The sequence below is a fragment of the Chiloscyllium punctatum genome, chromosome X (assembly GCF_047496795.1).
Source record: "Chiloscyllium punctatum isolate Juve2018m chromosome X, sChiPun1.3, whole genome shotgun sequence".
In the NCBI taxonomy this organism is placed as follows: Eukaryota; Metazoa; Chordata; class Chondrichthyes; order Orectolobiformes; family Hemiscylliidae; genus Chiloscyllium; species Chiloscyllium punctatum.
This window is the reverse complement of record NC_092791.1, coordinates 25742026-25755608: the sequence shown is the minus strand read 5'-3', so window position 1 is coordinate 25755608 and position 13583 is coordinate 25742026.

Below are 13583 nucleotides of genomic sequence, written 5' to 3'. Positions count from 1 at the left end.
TTTCATGTTTCACAACAACGTTCTGATAGGAGGGAGATGAGAATTGAAAACAGTATTCCAAAAGTGGCCTAACCAATGTCCTGTACAGCCGCAACATGACCACCCAACTCCTGTACTCAATACTCCGACCAATAAAGGAAAGCATACCAAACGCCTTCTTCACTATCCTATCTACCTGCGATTCCACTTTCAAGGAGCTAGGAACCTGCACTCCAAGGTCTCTTTGTTCAGCAACACTCCCAAGGACCTTACCATTAAGTGTCTAAGTCCTGCTCTGATTTGCTTTCCCAAAATGCAGCACCTCACATTTATCTGAATTAAACTCCATCTGCCACTTCTCAGCCCATTGGCCCATCTGGTCTGGATCCTGTTGTAATCTGAGGTAACCCTCTTCGCTGTCCATTACACCTCCGATTTTGGTGTCATCTGCAAACTTACTAACTATACCTCTTATGCTCGCATCCAAACCATTTCTATAAATGACCAAATCTCTGCCTTCTGCCTCCCAGAACATCACTTTGCCTTCACCATTGGTGACCATGCCTTCCGCTGCTTCGGCTCTGGAATTTCATCCCAAAACATGGTCACTACTCCGCCTCACTCTTCCTTTCTGTCTCATTATGCCATATTGGTTTCAGTACATCTTGAAATTATATTGCAGTAGTGTGCATCTGTAAGATATGTAGATTAATAACATTTCTAGAGTTTGGGTTTTTCAAAATATTGTCACATGGGTGCCGGTTATTTTCATGAAAATAATGTTTTTTTAAAAAAGTGATCAGATGGTCCTTCTCGAACAGTGACCTAGTCTCGTTTATGCTGATGAACAGCTGGAGTCAGTGAGTTCTACAGCACGGAAACAGACCCTTCAGTTCAATCAGCCCAGGCCAACCCTAATCCCAAACTAACCTCGTCCCTCCTGCCTGCTCTGACATAAGAACATACAAAACAGGAGCTGGAAGGGCCTATCTGGCACCTCAAGCCCGCTCCACCATTCACCAAGATCATGGCTGATCCATTCGTGGACTCAGCTCCACTCACCCGCCCTCTCACCATAATCCTTAATTCCTTTACTGTTCAAATATCTATCGTTGCCTTAAAACCATTCAGTGAGATAACCTCAACAGCTTCACTGGGCAGGGACTTCCACAGATTCACAACCCTTTGGGTAAACAGGTTCCTCCCTAACTCAGTCCTCCTTATTTTGAGGCCATGCCCCTGAGTTCTAGCTGGCTGGCCCACATCCCTCCAAAGTTTTCCTCTTCATCTACTTATTTAAGTGATTTTTAAATGTTGTAACTATGTCCACATCCACCGCTTCCTCAGGAAGTACATTCCACCGCAAACCACCTGCTGTGGAAACAATTTGCTCCTCATATCTTTCTTTCAATCCCTCTCCTCTCACCTTAATGGAAATGGAGAAGTCCTTGTGCTGTGGTGGCTTACATTTCTCTCCAAGCAAGGAGCTTTTCAGAAGAAACAAAGCAGAGTTCTGGTTTTCTCTCTCCACAAATGCTGCCAGACCTGCAGAGCTTCTTCAGCATTTTCTGTTTGAATTTCAGATTGTCAGCATTTGCAGTAAGTTACTTTTATCAAAAAGAGTAAAGGGAATATGTTACCTCTGTTTAAAAAAAAGGTCTCGCTCGTGCAACTGTCAGATCAGGAGAGCTTGGTCAGAAATCTGCAGGTTATTAAAAGCTGAAAATGTCTAAGCTCTCAGTGTAAGTCAGAAATAAAACTTTGATATAGAGACGTAATTTATCTGCATTTGAAAATCAACTATCAGATAGTACTGGGAAATAATTGAAAATTTTGTTTTGTTTTATGTTTTAAGATATTTTTAAACAGTCTTCTACATCTAGGTCATAGAGTCAGAGATGGACAGCACAGAAACAGACCCTTCGGTCCAACCCGTCCATGCCGACCAGATATCCCAACCCAATCTAGTCCCATTTGCCGGCACCCGGCCCATATCCTTCCAGACCCTTCCTGTTCATATACCCATCCAGATGCCTTCTAAATGTTGCAATTGTACCAGCCTCCACCACTTCCTCTGGCAGCTCATTCTATACCCGTACCACCCTCTGGGTGAAAAAGTTGCCCCTTAGGTCTCTGTTATATCTTTCCACTCTCACCCTAAACCTATGTTTAGTTTGCTGGTTTTTCTTTGCCAGTTGTGGAATAAACTTCTGTTCTGTTGTCAGTGAAACCCCACGGCTTCTTATTACCTGTGTTTCAGTGACAGACTGCCATGTTAGAACAAAAAGAGTCATGCCAGACCTCATGATGGGATCTGACTTATCCTGTAGTACCATTGTTAACTGGTATCATTACACGCTTATGTGTACCAATCCCAATCTTTTCTTTAATATTGCTGCATGCACTTTGCTGATTTATTGTGCTGACTTCCCTCAACGACTAACTCGCCATCAAGAATGCAGCACCAGAGGCTGGGGTACAGAGAGAGCTAGAACCCAGTACCTGAGGCTGGGGTACAGAGAGAGCGAGAACCCAGCACCTGAGGGTGGGGTACAGAGAGAGCTAGAACCCAGCACCTGAGGGTGGGGTACAGAGAGAGCTAGAACCCAGCACCTGAGGCTGGGGTACAGAGAGAGCTAGAAACCAGTACCTGAGGCTGGCGTACAGAGAGAGCGAGAACCCAGCACCTGAGGGTGGGGTACAGAGAGAGCTAGAACCCAGCACCTGAGGGTGGGGTAGAGAGAGAGCTAGAACCCAGCACCTGAGGCTGGGGTACAGAGAGAGCTAGAAACCAGTACCTGAGGCTGGCGTACAGAGAGAGCAAGAACCCAGCACCTGAGGGTGGGGTACAGAGAGAGCTAGAACCCAGCACCTGAGGGTGGGGTACAGAGAGAGCTAGAACCCAGCACATGAGGCTGGGGTACAGAGACAGCTAGAACTCAGCACTTGAGGGTGGGGTACAGAGAGAGCTAGAACCCAGCACCTGAGGGTGGTGTACAGAGAGAGCTAGAACCCAGCACCTGAGACTGGGGTACAGAGAGAGCTAGAACTCAGCACCTGAGGCTGGGGTACAGAGAGAGTTAGAACCCAGCATCTGAGAGTGGGGTACAGGGAGAGCTAGAACCCAGCACCTGAGGCTGGGGTACAGAGAGAGCTAGAACCCAGCACCTGAGGCTGGGGTACAGAGAGAGTTAGAACCCAGCATCTGAGAGTGGGGTACAGAGAGAGCTAGAACCCAGCACCTGAGAGTGGGGTGCAGAGAGAGCTGTTACCCAGCACCTGAGGGTGGGGTACAGAGAGAGCTGGGTGGGCTAGAGCTCTGTATAATTTTAACACCACCTTTGTCACAACATTAATAGATTCCGAGGTTGTCTCTGATCAACCTGCACAATAGCACTTGCGAGTGTATGCTATGATCTGTCTGCATTTTTCCTGGCCTTTGTGTTCCCAGCACCTTCCATTAGTTCCAGCACTTCCTCTCTCTATTCATGCACTGCCTCCCCCACCCCCACCCCCACCCCAGCATCTGTCTCCATTACACGGCACTAATAATGGGAATTACAGCAAATCTAATACTGCTTCTGCCCACATAATGACTAAGTGGAGCCGGATGTAGAACCTATTAAAGTCCGATCACATTCAGTAATCTCACTGGTGAAATTAAGCTGTTGTTCTACACAGTAACAAGTGATTACAGTGACCAGAATACAATCTATCTCTTTTAATTATCCCACTGGGTATGCTGTGATACTGCTCCATTTTTCCCCTCTGTAAATGATCCAGTCAATAGTTTTGGGGAGAGGGAGATATTTTAGTGTTTCTTTCACCTTTACAAAGTAGTGCAAGAGATTTCTTCCCCAAGAGCTGTTGCTGGATCCTGAATCATTGACTAGCCGTGGATTTCTCAAAAATGGTGAACGAGGATGTGAAACTGTTCCAGATAAGAAAGATCTCACATTTGCATGGTGCCTTTCACAACCTCTGAACGTCCCAGAGAGTTTCATAGCTATTCTTTCAACAGCACCCCGTGCAAGTTCCCCTCCAAGTCTATCGCCGTTCCTTCACTGTCACTGGGTCAGAATCCTGGAACTCTCTCCCTCAGGGCATTATGGGTCATATCACAGCAGGTGGACTGCAGCGGTTCAAGATGGCAGCTCACTCCCACCTTTTCAAGAGGCAACTAGGGACAGGGCAAGAAATACTGGGCCCAGCCAGTGACGCCCACATCCCAAGAATGGATTAACAAACCCGGTGCAGGGATTGAAACACAGAACCCAATTTCTCAGACTATCTCCCGTAAGCAGTAAGGAGATGCATTTCCACGACATTTGATTTTAGTTTTACAGATTCAGGGCTAGGACACTGAGAGAATAGCGCAATGGAATTTTTCTGTCCACCTGAACCGATGGACAGGCCTAAGTTTAAAGACTCCTCCAAAAGATGTCCCCTTTAAAGCAAACTTCCTGTCAATTCCCTTGAGCAAAGTGGCTCAGTGATTAGCACTGCTGCCTCACAGCGCCAGGGACCTGGGTTCGATCCCAGCCTTGGGCGACTGTCTGTATGGAACTTGCATTTTCTCCCCGTGACTGTGTGGGTTCCCTCCGGGTGCTCCGGTTTTCTCCTACACTCCAAAGATGTGCAGGTTAGATGGATTGGCCATGCTAAATTGCCCCACAGTGTCCACGGATTTGCAAGCTAGGTGCATTAGTCAGGGGTAAATATAGTGTAGGGGAATGGGCCTGGGTGGGTTAATCTTTGGAGAGTCGGTGTGGACTTGTTGGGCCAAAGGGCCTGTTTCCATACTGTAGGGATGCTATGAGTCCAAAGATGCTTGGGCTAGATGGATTGACATTGGGAGATATGGGATATGGGATGTGGGTCTGGGTGATGCTTTTCAGAGAGTTAATGTGGGCTGAATGACCTGAAATATGACACCATCCAGTGATATTAGGGCAGAAGCTTGATCAAATCAGATGGGCCAATGGGCTGAGAAGTGGCAGATGAAGTTTAATTTAGATAAATGCGAGGTGCTGTATTTTGGGAAAGTAAATCTTAGCAGGACTTATACACTTAATGGTAAGGTCCTAGGGAGTGTTGCTGAACAAAGAGACCTTAGAGTGCAGGTTCATAGCTCCTTGAAAGTGGAGTTGCAGGTAGATAGGATAGTGAAGAAGGCGTTTGGTATGCTTTCCTTTATTGGTCAGAGTATTGAGTACAGGAGTTGGGAGGTCATGTTGTGGCTGTATAGGACATTGGTTAGGCCACTGTTGGAATATTGCATGCAATTCTAGTCTCCTTCCTATCGGAAAGATGTTGTGAAACTTGAAAGGGTTCAGAAAAGATTTACAAGGATGTTGCCAGGGTTGGAGGGTTTGAGCTATAGGGAGAGGCTGAACAGGCTGGGGCTGTTTTCCCTGGAGCGTCGGAGGCTGAGGGGTGACCTTATAGAGGTTTATAAAATCATGAGGGGCATTGATAGGATAAATAGACAAAATCTTTTCCCTGGAATACGGGAGTCCAGAACTAGAGGGCATAGGTTTAGGGTGAGAGGGGAAAGATATAAAAGGGGCAAGTTTTTCACTGAGGGTGGTACATGTATGGAATGAGCTGCCAGAGGAAGTGGTGGAGGCTGGTACAATTGCAACATTTAAAAGGCTTCTGGGTGGGTATATGAATAGGAAGGTTTTAGAGGGATATGGGCCAGGTGCTGGCAGGTGGGACTAGGTTGGGTTATCTGGTCAGCATGGATGAGTTGGACTCAAGGGTCTGTTTTCGTACTGTGCATCTCTATGACTGTATCTCAAAAGGAAGAGGTGTACAGGTTGTTGGGGGGAGTGGATTTCCAGAGTTTGGGACAAAGGCAGCTGAAGGTATGGCTGCTGATGGAAACTGGGGATAAACACAAGGCCAAAATTGGAGGGGTGCAGAGATCACGGAGGATTGGAGCAGATGATAGAGAGAGGGAGGAGTGAGGCTCTTGTGGGATTTGAAAACAGAATTCATAGATATGCTGACTGGGCAGCTGCAGTATTAGCCTTTCACCAGAGGTGTCTCTAGTGTACAGCAATAGCAGTTTGCAAGGTCAGGTTATCCTGGAGAAGAGGTGCACAGTCTCTGCCAAGGTAGCAACACCGCTGGTTGAAGTTTTAAAAGCTTCCTTTGATTTTCTGATTAAGTCCTTTTTCATTTCGCCTCTTTATGAGGGGGCAGGGCTTTTGTTTGATTTTCACATGATAACAATAAGGCATCCCAGTTACGCCTTGTGAATTATTTGAGCAAAGGATACAGATTAGGAAACCCATTCAATCAATGATTCCAGAAAAAAAAAACTAACAACTGATGCCTTTATTTCTTCAGAAGTTCCACATTGGCGGCTCTACCCATCAATCCCTTCTGTGTATTTGTCACTCTGAGCATCAAGAATGGGTTGTGTCAATGCTACATGTCCCCCTCATTAAATTTGAGCCTGTTCCCTAATCCCATTCAATTTAATTTGAGTTATATTTCAATTTGAATTTTCCACACAGGTTACAAGATGGAGGGCAGTTATTTTCTGATTAATGTTTGACCAGGAGGAGCAATCAGTCCAAGTTTTGGTTTAGCGGCGTTTTTAATATAATTAATCATCAAACAGAATCTTCTGTTGTGATTTATTCCAGCCAATCATTTGCAGGTTATCACTCTCTCCTTTTAAACACGATGAGAGCATGTCAGAAAAAAAAGTCTCAAAAAAAAGCAGGAGATTAGAATCTCCTCAGTTGAGGACTGACTCCGTGCTGACTGGCCGCAGTAAGCGTACTGTGAACGAGTAAATAAAAAGTGACTTGATGACAGAACCTATCCTCTGAAAAAAAACAATCTCAGGAACAGGCCTGCATTTTCTTCCAGAGAGAATGCAGCTCCTGTACAATTTACCAATAATTAACACAGGTCCCTCTAATTAGTTAATTCTACCTTGGCTACAGTTGAAGTGTACTTCATGCAGAAAACTATAGAACTAAGACATTATATGCAAGTGACATTAAAATACAATATAATGCACATTCTGTGCTACTGGAATCACGGGGAGGGAGCTGACTGCTGCTATTCACTAGCTTGGGCATTGACCCTGAAGTTAACTTGTATATTGCTTCCACGAAAACTTTTAATGGCTGTGTCTTGAGCTGTCTAAAGCCTAATCTCTGGAATTCCCTCCCTAAGTCTCTGTTTCACTCCAGCTCTCTCTCTCTTTCTTTAAGAAGACCCTTTCAAATCTACCGAGATAGCACTGAGCTGGGTACAGCCAGATAACCAGCTGACATACCCATCCAACTGTGGGTACAGATTCTATCAAAGGTGATCAATCTGTAATGCCTAGGCCAGTTGGCAAGTTCAAAAGATTGGGCATGTGGGCATTGTACTGGGAGAAGCTGCCAGCACTTCAACCCTGCAAGAGTGGATAACTTCAATGGAGAACAGAACAGGAAATAAAGATCAACAGCAACAAGAAACAAATGGGTTAATTTTAATCACAATTCTCTACATTTGTTTTATCCCCTTTAAATGTTCACTTTTATCGAGAAATGCTTTAGAGGAGCAGAGTAGTGTAGACATGTTGTACTTGTTCCAAAGACCAGCCTGTATTGTATTAAACAACATACTATTTGGGCCTGTTTCAACACTGTAGGGATTCTATGACTTGGGAGCCCAGATACATAATCCTTAAAAATGAACATCTATTGAAAGTTAATCAAAAAGGTAATGGAATGCGGACCTTTGCATCTAAGAGATTAGAATAGAAAAAGGGATAGGATTCATCCTTTCGTTATACAATGCTCTGGTTAGACCATGCCTAGAATAGGTGAATATTCTACCACACCTAAAGGCGTACTGTACTGGCCTAGATTTACAATGACACCTTGACTCAGAGGGGTAAAGGTACAAGGAAAGATTTAACAACTAGGCTGGTGTTCCTTGGGGTTTAGAAAGTAAATAAGTGTTTTGATTGAAGTTTTCAAGACATCAAGGAGAACAGAGAGGGTAGCCGATTTAGCCTTTTGCTTGACACTCACCATATAGAGATTCTCTGCTAGCTGCATCATTATTGATGATTGCAGATGCCACCCACACAATCCCCAGTACCAGGAGGGTCAGAAGAAAGAGGACAACAAATGTTTCATAAACTCGAGCCATTATTCCCTGTGGAAAAGACAATACCATCTCTCAGACTGGGTTCCTATTTATTAAGAATGACAATTAACATATTTGAGCTGAAAATCCAGGTCAGATAAATGAGATGTTAAACCCAGCTATTTTAATGTCAGTAGCTTGTACTACCAGTGTCCGTCAATGCAGAGAGTTGTTTAACTGACCCAGTCACACAAAGGGAGAAACCAAAAGCAGACTGGGTGACTGCTTTGTGTAACACCTCCAATCCGTGTGTGTAAGCAGGACCCCGCCCTTGCCATAGTCAGTCATTTTAACCCAGCGTCCTGCTCGCATGTCACATGTGTCTGTCCTTGGCATACTGCAGTGTTCCAGTGAATCACAGCGCAAACTGGAAGAACAACATCTCATCTTTAGATGAGGCACTTTATGGCCTTCTGGACTTAATATTAACTCAACACCTTCAAACTGTGAACCCACTCCCATTCCTCCCCTTTCTTTTAGCTTTACTTGTTCCATTCTCTGTCACCATGTCCACTCTCCCCTTCCCCCACCCCAGTAGGATTGCCTGTTCTTCCCAGACTGCCAGTTAGACACACCATTGTTCTGCCATTCTCACACTACGACCACTTAATCTGAACATTGAGCATCCTTTCTCCCCCAATACTCCACACCCCACCAACCTCCTCCCAGCTACAGCATAAATGCTGCCCCCTCCACACTTCAAGTCAGTCCTGACGAAGAGCCATCTCGACCTGAAACATGAGCTTGCTCTCTCTCTGCGGATGCTCTCTGACCTGCTGTGATCTCCAGTGTTTGTTATTTTCAGTGCAGTTCCCAGCATCTGCAGTAATTTGCTCTGACACTGTCTGACTGGGCTTGCCTTGTAAATTCACTAAACCACTTCTAGGGTTTATCGAGGATTGAAAATAATGCAATGGCTGTCTCACTCGCTAGCCCCAGCATTAACGGTGAAGTGGGATGGAAATGCAGAGATTGGATCCAACCCCAGTCTAGGCTGTGTACTCAGATCTAGCCTGGGGTAGCAGCAATGGTAGTGCTATTGGCGAATCAGTCTGTGGAAAAAGGGGGAGATCATACAGGAGGAGATCTCCTTTCCTGTTGATCAATCAATGAGTCTTTTTTTGTTGTTATTCATTCACAAGATGTGGGCGTCACTGACTGGACCGCCATTTACTAGGAGACAGTGAGGTCTGCAGATGCTGGAGATCAAAGTTGAGAGTGTGATGCTGGAAAAGCACAGCAGGTCAGGCAGCATCTGAGGAGCAGGAAAATCGACGTTTCGGGCCGGAGCCCTTCATTAGGAAAGAGGCCTCTGTCCCAAAATGTCAATTTGCCTGCTCCTCAGAGGATCCCCATTTACTGCCCAGAGGGTAGTTAAGAATCAACCACATTGCTGTGGGTCTGGACTTACACATAGGCCAGACCAGGTAAGGATGGCAGATTTCCTTCCTTAAAGGACATTACTAAACCAGATGGTCATCATTAAACTTGCATTGCCAGTTTGTCATCGAATTCAAATTCCACGATGGGGGTTGGGGGGGGGGGGCGGCGGGGGTTGAACCCAGGTCGCTGGAACATTACGCAGGCTTCCAGATTAATCATCTAGTGATAACCCCACCAGGCCATCTCCTCCCCTTGCACCATTAGCTCTCATATAGACAGCACCTGGCTTAGCTGTAATGGCCCTCACAGCGGAGTCCCCAGGCTCCCTCTGTCTGTGAGTGGCCGTTTGATAAGGCAGAGGAGGGCAGCTGACACCAGTCAGGAGTGCAGGGGAAACAATTTGGCTCGAACAGAGCGTGCAGTTTGGCTGGAAGGGGAGGCTGAGGTGACGGGAAAGAAACCGATTGCAAGAAAGTAAAACAAGAGGCCCCTCCACTTTCTGAAGAGCTGTCTCCCAGTTCCAAGCTTATCAATTTCAAGAGCAGTGACTGTACAATTTTGACAGGAATAATCGGGAACTTCAGAATTCCCAGCCCTGATTTATGATTACAGGCAAAGAATCATTAACTGAGAAACAACGGCCTGGAAATTCAGCTACTTATTCATTCACTGCACCAAGGGAGTCACAGCAGGACAGCCAAGAGCAGCAAAGGCTGCCTTCAACTCATTGGTATAATGTTAGCCATCATGAGGGATAAATGCACCATTATGTATGGCAAGGGGAACTGCAACATAAGCTTTCTCCCATCCCAGACTGGACAGGCTTCACACAGAGAAAATGCAAAAAGACTGAAAAAGGAGCAGACAATTTGCAGATGCAGTGGCTTAAGGTATGTCACAATTCACTGTTAGCTGTTGAAATTTCAATTAACTACTTACTTATAAGTTTCTATAGCTGTTGAAATTTGGATTAACTACTTCAGGGACTGCTGTTCGAAAGGGTTACTGGGTCTAGTGATTGAACGAAGAGTTGATCGTGCCTCTTGATTGGATCTAAATTCTAAACAAGTTGCAAGACGCATCTTAGCCTGCACAAAGTGAATCTGGTGTATAGCAGTGAAAGGCTTGCATTGTTACAGCGCCTTTCATGAGGTCAGACTACCTTTGCTGAGGTGTGGCCACTGTTCTGATGCAGAAAGGTACCAGCCAATGCACAGCAAGGTCCCAAAACCGGCAACATGATAGTGACCAGAGAATTTGTTTCCATTATATTGGTTGAGGGATGACAATTGGCTCAGGAATCAGGGAGAGCATGCTCTGAAGTACTGGGGCCTTTTGGGATGCCCTGAGTCGCTACAAGGTGCTATTTCCTTTCCTGGGAGAAAGTGAGGACTGCAGGTGCTGGAGAGTCAGAATCGAGAGTGTGGTGCTGGAAAAGCACAGCCGGTCAGGCAGCATCCGAGGAGCAGGAGAGTCGACGTTTTGGGCATAAGCCCTTGTTTACAGGAATAAAGGATGAAAACGAGGGCAAATGAGGTGAATGTTAATGCGGCTTAAGAAAGGCAAGAACACCCTTTCATCCTCCTGCAATGCAGGAATGTGGATCTTTTGTAAACAGATTAATAACATAACCAGCAAGTGCTGTGTGTGCTTGGGGGGGGCAGTTGAGAAACATTCACAAGGGATCGCATTGAAAAGAGCTCTCTCCTCCAGCGTCAGGTTGTCAGTTGTATTCCCTCGAGGTGTGCCAGTATGCATCTGATGTCCCATTGATGGCGCTGAGAGAGGGCCAAGGTCACGCTGATGTTTATTGAAAGGCTCATGGATATTCAGCAGGCTTCAGAGTGGGCTGCAATAAATCATCAGAATCTCTGCTGAGGGAAGGACCAGGGGCAAATGCACTCACCTCTGTGGCTCTGCAGCTGATGCTGATACAGGAGTGCACTGCTACCAGCTGGCAGAACTCAAAACCTTAGGGCACTTAGCAATGAAGTTAAATGAAGCAGTAAAGAATTCGAACAACACAGCAGCGCTCTTTCTAATCCGAAGCACTATTTATCTTTGGCAAATGCTTTCGTATGAGTTATCGAGAGGATCAGAATGTGGCCAGGCTTGCTATGATAGTATCAGCCATGTGTCAGTTCCTGGCTACTCTTGCCTCTGAATCAGAAGGTTTGAGACCCACGTGGGGATCTTTGGTGCAGAAATCCAAGCTGATACTCAGTGGCACAGTATTGAGGGGGTGCTGCACTGTCAGAGGTGCTATCTCTCGGATGAAACATGAAATCAAGATCCCAATTGCCTGCTTGTGAGCTTGTAAAAACTCCCGCTGTTTTAAAAGGTCAGGGAGTTTTCTCTGGTGCCCTGGCCGATATTTATCACCACTGCCTCACAGCACCAAGGTCCCAGATTCGATTCCAGCCTCGGGCAACTGTCTGTGTGGAGTTTGCACATTCTCCCCCGTGTCTGCATGGGTTTCCTCCAGGTGCTCCAGTTTCCTCTCACAGTCCAAAGATGTGCCGGTTAGGGTGGATTGGCCACGCTAAATCGCCCACGGTATTAGGTGCATTAGTCAGATGGATTATGGGTGGCACGGTGGCTCAGTGGTCAGCACTGCTGCCTCACAGCACCAGGGACACAGGTTCAATACCAGCCTCAGGCGACTGTCTGTGTGGAGTTTGCACATTCTCCCCATGTCTGCATGGGTTTCCTCCCACAGTTCAAAGATGTGTAGGTCAGGTGAATTGGCCATGCTAAATTGTCCATTGTGTAGGTGCATTAGTCAGAGGGAAATGGGTCTGGGTGGGTTACTCCTCGGAGGGTCGGTGTAGACTTGTTGGGCCAAAGGGCCTGTTTCCACAATGTAGGGAATCTAATCTAAACCAACAAAATCTGGTCATTAGCATAGTCATTCATTGATGGTTGCTATACACAGGTTGATGCATGAGAACAGTAGGTACACCTCAGAAAAGGAATTCACTAGCAGTGGAAGAAGTGCTAGACATATATAAGCCCCCTTGCTTTCTCTTCATTCATAAACTGGAATCCATTGAGTCTGATTCATACATTGGAATGCAACATGAGCCTAATGTTTCAAGCTGCACATTCTCAGCTGGAGTGTGAGACAGGGAGTGTTAACAGAATTCCAGCAGCAACTGGATAGAATGCCTCGCCCTCTTATTAAATGGTGCTTGAAACTTCCGTGTTTGACTTCTGAAAGATATTTACAATTGCAACAGCACTTCAGGAATGTTGACACCAACTGGCTCACAGTTGGCAGGCAACAACCATAATAACCATAATACAGCCTTACTGTACCGCCGGTTTCAACTGCTCTCCCTGTGGTACTGCCAGCTTCAACTGTGCACACGACATCATTGGCAGCTCAGACCAATCACCCTGTGGCTCTGCCAACTTCAACCATTTATCCTACTGCATGGAAATGTAGACTTTGCCAACTTCAACTATTCTCTCTATTGCACTCACTGCCATTCTGACTACTTGCCATGGTATAGACGACCTGTGTAAATTAGGTTGTCGACTGCTGATGCCGCAGAAACAGTGCCAATGCTGGCGAGCACTGGCATTCCTTGCAAATTGCTGACCGCCGGTTTCGATTTCTCTGCTCCTCGGATGCTGCCTGAACTGCTGTGCTCTTCCAGCACCACTAATCCTGAATAACCTGACAGTGTATCCCGGAAATGGAAATTTTTATCATTGGAAGGCTTGACGTTCTTTGCAGCCCTGGTCAAATTAATTGGACTGTCCTTTTAAATGACGATTCCCAGCAGTGGGGCGTCTCCTTATTCTGCTGGTGCTGCATAACCAGGTCATTTATTTCTGCATTCACCCTTCCAAGGATAGATCCAGTCTCCCTATATTGTGGAGGAGTTGAAAGGTCAGCCACTATTCCAATGGCCGCCTTTGTCTGCGTTCAGCTGAGTGGCGAGAATTGAAAAGAACTGGATTGAACTGAATTCCGCAAGGCTGGGCACCTCCATGCGGTCTGCAACAGAGCGGAAATAACCCTCAACTTGTCATCTCATGCTCTG